The sequence below is a fragment of the Pteropus medius genome, unplaced genomic scaffold (assembly GCF_902729225.1).
Source record: "Pteropus medius unplaced genomic scaffold, Ma_sr-lr_union100, whole genome shotgun sequence".
Classification (NCBI taxonomy): Eukaryota; Metazoa; Chordata; class Mammalia; order Chiroptera; family Pteropodidae; genus Pteropus; species Pteropus medius.
The window spans coordinates 64282-74632 of record NW_024350630.1 but is presented as its reverse complement, the minus strand read 5'-3'; the positions used below and the strand labels follow the sequence as shown (position 1 = coordinate 74632).

General features: G+C 41.6%; 1 pseudogene; it reads right to left on the bottom strand.

The window, feature by feature from the left end:
- Positions 1 to 7429: 7429 nt before the first annotated feature.
- Positions 7430 to 9599, bottom strand: LOC120584378 (acyl-CoA (8-3)-desaturase-like; annotated as a pseudogene).
- Positions 9600 to 10351: the final 752 nt, after the last annotated feature.

Below are 10351 nucleotides of genomic sequence, written 5' to 3'. Positions count from 1 at the left end.
GGAAGTCAAAGGGTAAGAAAATTAAAATACAGAGCTCTTAAACTTCTAGAAAGCATCTCTTAATGGAGGAGGCATTACAGACTACTGGGCCAGTGGATCATGTCCTATTCATTGAATAGAAGTAAGGCGAGGCAATCATGGAGGAAATTTCCTCTCAGCTGTATTTTTGTTTCAGTGAAATTAATGTGGGTCATTTCCCCACACACGAAGCTTCTACATTCAGCAGAGAGCTCTGTGATAATATAGCTTTTCCCTGGACCCACTAGTGGAGGTATATCCCCCTTGTCAACAAACTAGGGCTACAACTGCCAAACTTACCTGAGCCTTATTTGATTTGTTATTGAGTCATCTGTTTAACATACATGTTCCTCATGTTGTGCAGACATGAAATTTTTCTACTCTCTGCAGTCACATCACCATATATTTGTTGCAATAAGCAACACCCAACAGAGGAATTCGGACGCTCAGACAAGTTTATTAGAGGAAGAAGGATTTATTTCCAGCAGAGAGCATGGGGCATTCAACAGACCCAAAGCACAATCTCCCCTTCGTTAGATTTCTTACAGTTTATAAATCCTCTCAGTGTCCATGCAAGGGGCACGTGATTTCTTCTGCCTCATGACTCAGGGTGGTAGGGGGAGCTTTGCTTGGGGGGCTGCAAAGGGGAAGGAATTTCTATACCACTGGTCCTATCTATTTTCAGGTCATTTTATCTCATAGAACCCGCGACCTTGGCACTATCAATACTGTTATAGAATTCTCGGAGAGATGCGACACTGAGGCTATAAATAGAAAGTAGCACTTAGTGGTACAGGCACCAGCTGAGCAGATTCCTATCCAAAGGCTGAGCTTTAATTGTAACATAACAAGCAATTTTATACAGTCTTGTTGTTTCTAAATGGTAACAGAGATAAGAATATTAATTGGACAGCAAGCTATGAATCAACAGATGTGAGCTGGAGAGTTCTTGCGTTTGGGGAGGGAGCTGTGGGAAAACATGTGAGCTGGAGAGCACTGGGCAGCATAGGAGGAGAGAGCAGTTTTAACCCGCTGGGTTGGTAACTTCTGCAGGCCCCTTCCTTTGCATTTTTTCAGATGCCTCCTCTCTCCTCTAGTTTCAAAACCTTAACCCTGTCACTTTGCTTCCTTTACCCACTGACACCATGCCTGTGATTAAGTTGCTGACTGAAGATAACCATGTTGTTCGAAGCTAGATTTACCAGAAAATTCCTTTCCCCAAGTTGACCTCACTCTTTGTGTTGATGATGCCTAAACTCCCTCCTTCCAGGCTAGATATGCTATTATTGATCAATACAAAGAAATCTCTTAATTATCAACATTTGCCAATGTAAGGGCAGAAAAAATGTAAATTAACAGCTGTATGACAGCCCCTATAGCTTAGAGGTAGTGCATGATTTTGTTATGTTATGGAAACGCAGAGGATCCATGGCAGCAGCTGGTACCCCATTCAATAGCAGAACTTGTAGAGGCACTGTTATTACTCCAGAGATTGCTATTATTAAAACAGAGAGATACAGTATAAGAAGGTCAGATGGGGCTTGGAAAGATAAACTGGCTAAGACACATGATAAACTAACTCTCCCTCAAACACTCAAGAAACTCAGTGGTTTCTAAGCCTTAGGATTGTATCCTTAGGTATTGGTTTGAGGCTTCAGGCCCTTGATGGTATTATTCATCCTCCCTCGAAGAAGAAGCTTTTATTAGGATAACTCTGAAGGAAAAAATAAAGTAGATCTGCATGGCACAAACAGCCTGACACTAAAAGAACTGATAGAAAAAAAGCCAGATGTTTAACTGGCTCAAATCCACTGTGGAAGCATCCAGATGGTCACTTGGTAGCTCCAAAATCTATTGCCTGAATCATTTTCTACACGCTAGGCGCTATAAATCATCATAGAAAGGACAAAATGTATGATATAACTGAAAAAACAGTCATTTCGAACTTTTAGGTTTTCTTCTGCAACAAGCAGCTATTTGGAGATACAACTGTGGAAAACCTGTGAGGATCTGGCAAAGAAGAAAGCAGCTCCTGCTGGACTCTTCCTTCTCTGGTAAATAGAATTTATCCAGTAACCAAAGACACAAGATTACCAATATGTGCTCGCTTTAATCTGCATGTTTTCCAAATGGTTACAGGCTTTCTCCTGCCAAAATACCTCAACAATATCAGACACTACCCAATATTTCTGGAAGTAATCTCCCCACTTAGGGTGCCCCTCTACCATTTCTAGTGAGAGAGAATCACATTTTACTCGTAAAATTACACAGGAAGTTACAGGACAACACATTACTATAAGACTTCACTATGCTGATCATCACTTATCAGGTACTGTAGAAAGAGCCAAGGCCATCCTCAGACCAAACTGGTTAACTGTCTGAATAACTGGACTCATGCCCACAGATGTGACCCATCATTCTTGTGACTCTCACATCCTCTCCCTTACTGCATTATAGACTTTTCCCTTTGAAAATCATTACAAGAATAAGCATGAGAATGTCTTATTCATTCTGCCTAACAGAAGATTCCAATTCATCAGGCTGACATCCTTGGATACTGTCAGGGGTAATTAAAACACACATTCTAATAGTCAAGAAGTCATGGGCTCTTTCTTCCTTGAACAGTCTAATCAGCCTTTATACAGTCTAAAAGTAGATGATTTGTTATTTCAGAAGCACCATTATCAGAAAACTAAACTTGAACCCAGATGAAAAGGAACTTACACAGTTTTCATCATTACTAACAATGTTGTCAAATTATAGGGTAGTCAATCTTGGGTACATGTTTCACAGCTAAACAAAACCCTGAATATTCAGATGAACCGCAACCAGAGATCTCAATGCACATTAAAGCCTCTACAACAAAGAGTCATTAGGCTGCAAATGTTAACAGTACAAATATCAAAAACCCTAGACAAAGAGAGTGATGACACCGTAACAGAAATAGGAGGACAAACTAATGTGAAGTGTGAATTTAGCATTAAAAAAATTGAGTTGGAAGTAACAACAGAACATCCAGATAAGTCAATCTGGAAACTGAAAATATTATGTTTAGGATAGTTAAATAAAGTGCATATGTATGGGTCTAGAGAAGAGCCATAAACATTTTTGTAGTATTTATTGGAGCTTTTGATATTTGAGCTCTGTCTATGTGCATTTGTATCATGTATGCAACTATAGAGACCACATAACCAAGTAAGCATGTCTATGCTCCAATAAAACATTATTAACACTGAAATTTAAATTTCATGTAATTTTTACATGTCCCAAACACTATTCTTTTTTAAAACCATTTAAAAATGTGAAATTCATTCTTGGCTCATAAGCTGTACAAAAACAGCAGGTCTGAAGTTTGCCAACCAATGATCCAGGTCAAGAGAAATATCTGAGAACAGATGTAACTCTAGTGGTATATACTGAATTGTGCTCCCTTGCCCTAGATTTCATATTTTTAAGCTCTAAACCTCAATGTGACTATATTTTGAGATGGGCCATTAAAAAGGTAGTTATGGTTAAATAAGGTCATAAGAATGAGATCCTAATCCAATATGACTGGAGTCCACATAAGAAGGAAAAGAGATTTCTATCTATCTATCTATCTATCTATCTATCTATCTATCTATCTATCTATCAATCATCTATCTATCTATCTAATCTCTTTATCTTCATAAGTACATATTGAAGAAAGGCCATGTGAGCACACAGCAAGAAGTCAGGAAGCAGGCTTTCACCAGAATCCAACCATGCTGGCACCTTTATCTTGGATTTCTTGCCTCCAGAGCTGTGAGGAATGTCTGTTATTTAAGCCACTCATATTGTGGTATTTTGTTATGGCAGCCAGAGCAGACTGTTATAAATGGATTTCCCATGTCTTTGTAGCTCTGAATGAGAAGAACACTCTCCTTTGTCTTATAGTATATGATTATGATTTTTGCTTATGCCCCCAAGGGTGTCCCAGCCCAGCCGCAAACAACTTCTTCATTGATCTTCCTTAATACAAACAAGTCCAGTCCCTTTGTGCCATGTTTGGTCTCACTAAGAACTTCTATGATTGCAGCGACTGATGTTCAAAAGTTAAAGACTGACCTATGCTTGACCATGGAGCATGAACAACAGGGAAAGGCAGATGCCGGGTGGCATGTGGGGCCAGGTCCCGCACACGACAGGCATCAGCCCCAGTCACCAGTAGTGAGGAGGGCACTGGGCCATTCTTCCTCCAACGAGGGAGAAAGCAGAGTGCCACCCAACAGTGAGCTGCCCGCCTTTCCCAGAGCACCTAACCAAGAGGCTGGCAGCAAGAAAAGGGGCAGGGATGGTAAGGAAGCGTACTGCTGGTAGGACTGGTGCAATCGGAACGATACATCATTTTACGGTAGGTTCACACTAATGGGCCCAAATGATTAGGATTACAGGAGGTCTGTATCTCTCATGCACTTTACATTTAGTCATATTAAATATATATTTAGTTGATTTACTTCAAAGGGGAGAGGGAATAGCAAACAAAATGAGTCTCAAATTCCGTTAGCTCATCCCCAAACTTTCCAAAAACAGAGATCCTATTTACTAGCTAGTTCAATGATTTCCTTACTCTCTCCATCAACATCCTAACCTATAAAACATAACTTTTTTTTCTGAAATTGGTTGATCAAGCTAGGGTTAATCTGGAAAAAAAAGAAATTCAGTCTCTAGACAGCAGAACAATATAGATGTTACCAGCTACAAAAATATTCTCCATCAACTCAGTTTTCAATTTCAATGAAGCTCTAACTAGTCATTAATTTCTATATTCAACCCCCAAAGCCTATTTTTATTTTAATTAATTTATTATTTATTTATTTTATTTATTATTAATTATGCCTGCAGCACCTAGTCTTCCTGGGTGGTCCACCATCCAAGTACTAACCAGGCCCAACCCTACCAAGCTTCCGAGATCAGACATCGGGCTTGTTCACGGTGGCATCGCCGTAGACCATGGACGGTGGCTCCACTGAGGCATGAACCTAGGACCTTCTATGTGTAAAGTAGATGTGCTCATTGCTATACTATAGAACCACGTCCTATTTTCTTTTTTTGGTCAAAATTCATTTTATTTTCAGATGTACTTCATTAAGATGTGGTACAAAATTGGCACATACAAAAAGGATATTGATAATGGGCCTAATTAAGAAAATGGCTCCAGATAAGTAAGTGGTTGGAAGATGAAAGTAACAGACAAACAAGTTGGAGTTTTTAGGAGTTCAAACGTTAGTTCTGCCACAATCTGTAATCAGAGGTAACTTGTCCTATCTAAGCCTGTTTTCTCATTTGTCATTGGATTTGAGATCACTTATTTTTCCACCATAACTGTCTGGGCCTTTTGTCACTGATATGTCCCTTTTTGGCCATGAGGCCACACTGGTCTGGGTTAAGGAGAGAAGGCCACAGTGGTTGAGGTGCTTTGAGGATCTGGACTTGGCTCAATAAGCTTCACTTGGTTTGCTCAGATCAGGCTGCCTGAGGCCAAAAGCCAGAGAGCCGAAAGCCTGGTGACACCACATCTAAACCTCAGGTAGCAGGGAACAGGGATGGTGAAGGATCAATACCTACAGAGTGAGGAAGCCAATGAAAATAGAACTTTTCAATTCTGCTGCTCATTTTTCTATCCAGGCTATTTTAAACCAGATTCTGCCCACATGGAAAAGATCTGAACTCTTCTGCAACCTATTCTCCTCCATGTTTGTTTTTTAAATCTTTTTGTCTTTGTTTTGACAAACCTCTAAGAAATCAAGACAACTTTTCCATATGTGCTGCCTCTAGTCCCATCCCAACATGCTTCATTTCTTTTATTGCATTTAGTTTTGAAAGAATGGCAAACTCTCCCAGGGTTGTGCTTTGTCCTTCCAGTTTCAGGTTCCCTCCTCCCAGTGTTCCAAATGCTCAATATGCTTAGGGTAGATGCTGTTGAACAGGCAAATAATCCACTCACCTGGACTGAAAGACCGTGAGTATGGGAAAGGAAGAGAATGTAAATGCTGGTGACAAGCCCTGGAGTTAAGGTGAGACTAGAGGGGTGAGGGAGACACATGCCTATGTCTGTTCCCTAGAGATAGTTTAAGCTGTTTTTATCTTTTAAAAACCATGAGATTAAAAAATTGCATTTCAGTATTAGACTGATATGTTCAAGAGATTATTCTAAGTTCCTTCCTGGTCTCCAGCAGAGAAAGACACTTGCATGGAGTTAACTGATGCCTAATGATAGCAATGATGATCACAAACTTCTGTGTCTTTATCTTCCTATTTCTAGGTTTAGAACTACGAAGTGATGACATTTAACCCTACTGCTCCTGCTCATAAGTAATGCTGTAACAATTTAGGTTATACAAAATTTCTTATAGCTTTTATATTCTTCATGACTGAAACCTGTGTTTCCTTATGACTGGTATGCAATTCAGTATCTCCTAGCTCAGTCGCTTGTGCCCACTGCCCTTGTATTGAACTTGGACTTATAGGTAGGGAAGCAAAGAGAAACCATTATGAGCCACATTTGTTTCTTAGGAGGAGAAGATTAAGTTGTCCCATCTGCCTACTTGTATATAGAGCAAGAAGTAGATTCCCTGTCCTAGGAGTGTTTTGTTCCTCTAGTGCTGGTTAGAAGAGGTGAATCAAAAACTTAAGAGATTTTTAATGGCCAGCAATTCTCTCTACTAGCCATTTTGGCAAGACCTAGTACTTTGGTATCCTGGATGGAATGTAAGACCAAAATCAGTAGGGGCAGCATCCTACAGGGCCAGATGTCTCCAATACCACATCCTGGCCTTTGGCCTGCCTGCTTCTAAAAATGGAGAGAGTGCTTCTCCGGAAGGCTGAGGCAGACATAAGTCACACCCAGCCCAGAGAGAGCTGAGCTCCCAGGCCCTGCATTTTGCCAGGTCTTGGAATTCTCAGTGCTAATGCTTCCTTTCTACATCTTGCTCACAAAGTTCAGCTGCTCCCTCTCCCTCCAGCCTGTGACTCTCTGAGGCTTGCAGGAAAGGGCAGAGAAGGTACTAAAGTGGACCAGTGACAGGAGGTCACCCTTTTCTTGGTGCAATTTTAGTGGTAAATCTTCCTGATTTCTGGACTTTGTAGATCCTTCCTATTGTAACACCTTCCTGATTCCCTCTTTGTTCACCAACCATCTGCATCAGACAAACCAGAAAAAGATGATGCTTTGTCCCATCAGCACCATCTCTTCTCCTGAGTCGGGAGTAGGATTGTGTTCCCATAGATCTGCCTAGAAGGGGAGGAGTTTGAGCCAGAGCCTTTATCTCCTCAAACCCACACCCTCTGCATATAGAATTGTAGTGGCATCATCCCTCACTCTCCTCTCTACTTTGGCTCCAAAGGCTTCTCCTCCATCGGGGGGGAGGGGAAGGGTAAGGAGAGGGTGTTGTTATTGGTGGAGATAGGCATCTAGTCAGAGCTGCCTGGACACCTTCAGTGAGTGAACAGTGTTGCCAAAGGCCAACAGCAGGGGCTAACTCTATGCCATGCTTGGCACACAGGGACTGCACCAGGGAAGCCACTTTGTGGTAATTGTGTCACAGCATCGTGGAGAAAAGGTGGTGCTCAATCTGGAAGTTGATGTGCCCACTAAAGCAGTCATTGAAGGTGGACTTGTGGACATTGCATGTTGCCTAGAGCTCAGTGGAGACCTAGTCCGTGTTCCAGTTGTGATCAATGTGCATGGGGATATGGTTCATCTATGTCACTCACACAAACCAGTTGCTTTCCAGGAACCTGACCATGAAGAAAAGGCCCACGAGGCCTTTCACCCCCAATAACAACAGGTAAGTGAGGAAGAGTCAGATGTAGAAAGTGGTCATCCAGGTCAGGTCCACCCACTTCTTCCACTTGATAACAAAATAGAAAATATACCACTGGAAGTAAAGGGGGTCCAATCAAAAAGAAGTATTTGTGCTGGTGGTTGTATGGCATGTACTTTTTCTTCTGTTTCCCAAGCTCCACAGTGAGGATCTTCCCCAAGGCAAAGAAGAAGGGGTGCATATTGATGTCTGGGTCTTTGTGGAAGCAGTTCGGCTTCACATGGTGCAGGGTGCATGAGGTTCGACCAACTCACAGGGGCCCCCGTAAGCTGGCCAATCACGAAATGATGCAGCAGGTGGTTCCATGCAGAGGTGCTGAAGACAGACAGATGACCAAAGTGATGCTGAAGCCAGCCGGCCTGGGCCTCAACTGCGCTGAGCAGCAATGCACAAAGGAGGAAGGACACGTAGGATGTCCCTAAGACTTAAGAGTGAGCCGGCCGCAACATCCAGCAGTAGGATGTGTAGTAGGTGCAGCAAGAAGACATGGTTAGCCTTCATGAGCCCCATCTCTTCCACTGTGACCCGCAGTTCCTGGAACTCTTCAGCTCTTTATTCTTACTGGGCTCAAAGGTGGGTTGCTACAGAGACAGTTCTCCAATCAGGAGAAAATTCATATACTTCTTCACAAGGCCTTTGTTTATGTGGAATGCCACAAAGGGATCCGTAGAATACTGCCCCGCATGGTGGCTGATGACCCGGGAGCCTCTAGAGTGCCTGCGGGTGAACTCGCTGAGGTTGTACACCTTCCTCTCCATCACCAGTCACCGCGCCTTGTCGCACCCGGAGCGCTGGGCCACCTCGTCCCAGGTAAAGTAGTTCGGGTTCGGCCCCTGGCCGAAGGTTTCGGGGCCCATCGTGGCCTGGCGATGCCTTGCGCCAGCTAGATAAGGGCGATCAGGCGCGCGCTGACCTTGCGTGCTTCGAAGCAGTTCTGGTGGTCCGCGCCCATAGCCTGCCGCCCGCGCTCAGGATTTTCGGCGCCGGTGGCTGCGACCACCTGGCCCCGATGTGAGCGCTCCCATTGGCCCTTAAATCCTATTTTTAAACTCATGATGAACCTGAGATGTAAAGTTTGATCACAGCCCCAAATATAGGAGGCCCACCTTCTATCGCCTAAAGATCAGATTTAAAAACAGAATGTTGACACAGATCGTCTAGCCATATGGATAGCTGTTTATATATGCTTCTTTCTTTAAATTTATGTACTTATTATTTTCCCCCCAAATCACAAATGTTTGATTTTTAAAATCATCTTATTTCTCTTGCGACTAACCACAACAATTTCTTTACATATACATACATAAAAGCTCTAAAGAAAAGAAAATTGAAGCAATTTTTTATTGGTTTAGGCTCGATGGTTTAGGCTCGTGTTCCTTTCTTTTTCCCCAGATACTTCCTTCCACTTGCCGCTTCCCTTTATTCATTTCATCAAGAACTATTTCCCCACATTTGAGCCTTCTTTTCAGCCTCCTTCACAGAAAGCTCTTTCCCATCTTTCTAGCTAAAGTGTGGTACAACTTGTCCTCAATGTTAGTTACATGCTTTTATTTTTTAATGTTATACTCGTTCTCACAATCTGTAATTATTTTTTCCCTTTTTTACTAATAGCATTATTAAGGTATAATTATATACTACACATTTCATCGCAAGTCGTTTTATTATATTCCACAGTTGTCACCACAATATGGTTTAGAAAATTTCACCAGTCCATAAAGAAACCCTGTCAGTTCACTCACCCCCAAAACTCTAGTCAAAGGCAACCACTAATTTTGTTTCTAAAGATTTCATATAAAAATGGAATCATATAGTATGTGGTCTTTTCTGACTGGCATCTTTCACTTAGCATAATAGTTTCCACACTATAGATTTGCATAGCCAAATTATACTCATTATCTAAATATATATTTTGTTTACCATTCATCTGTCGACTGGTATATGGATGTTTCCACCTTTTTGCTACTGTGAATAGTGCTGCTATGAATATCTGTGTACTAGTTTTTATGTGTACTTACATTCTTATTTCTCTTAGGATATTACTAGCAGTAAAATCGCTAGGTTATATGGTAACTCAATGTTTAACCTTTTGAGAAACTATCAGATTTTCCAAATTAGGTCCACCATTTCACATTTTCACCAGCAGTGCATAAGTGTTCTAGTTACTCTATATTCTCACCAACAAATAGTATTGCTTGTTTAATTAATTTCCAGAAATGAGTCATAACTGCTCTAAACCAAACATGATAAGCCCATCATCATCATAGGCAAATGCATGATACATGAACTCAGATTTAAGTCCACTGTGTTCACCCTTATCCTTGAAACAGTTGTTTCAGTCAGACTAAAGATAAAATTCCATGTGTGAGAGAGATGAATTTGCCTAGGTTTTTCAGGGTGATTTGAGCAAGTAACCAGCAAGAATCTCCACTGTCCCAGCACAAATCATTATAATTAATAAATTAATTAAGCATGTTATAGGCAATCTGCAC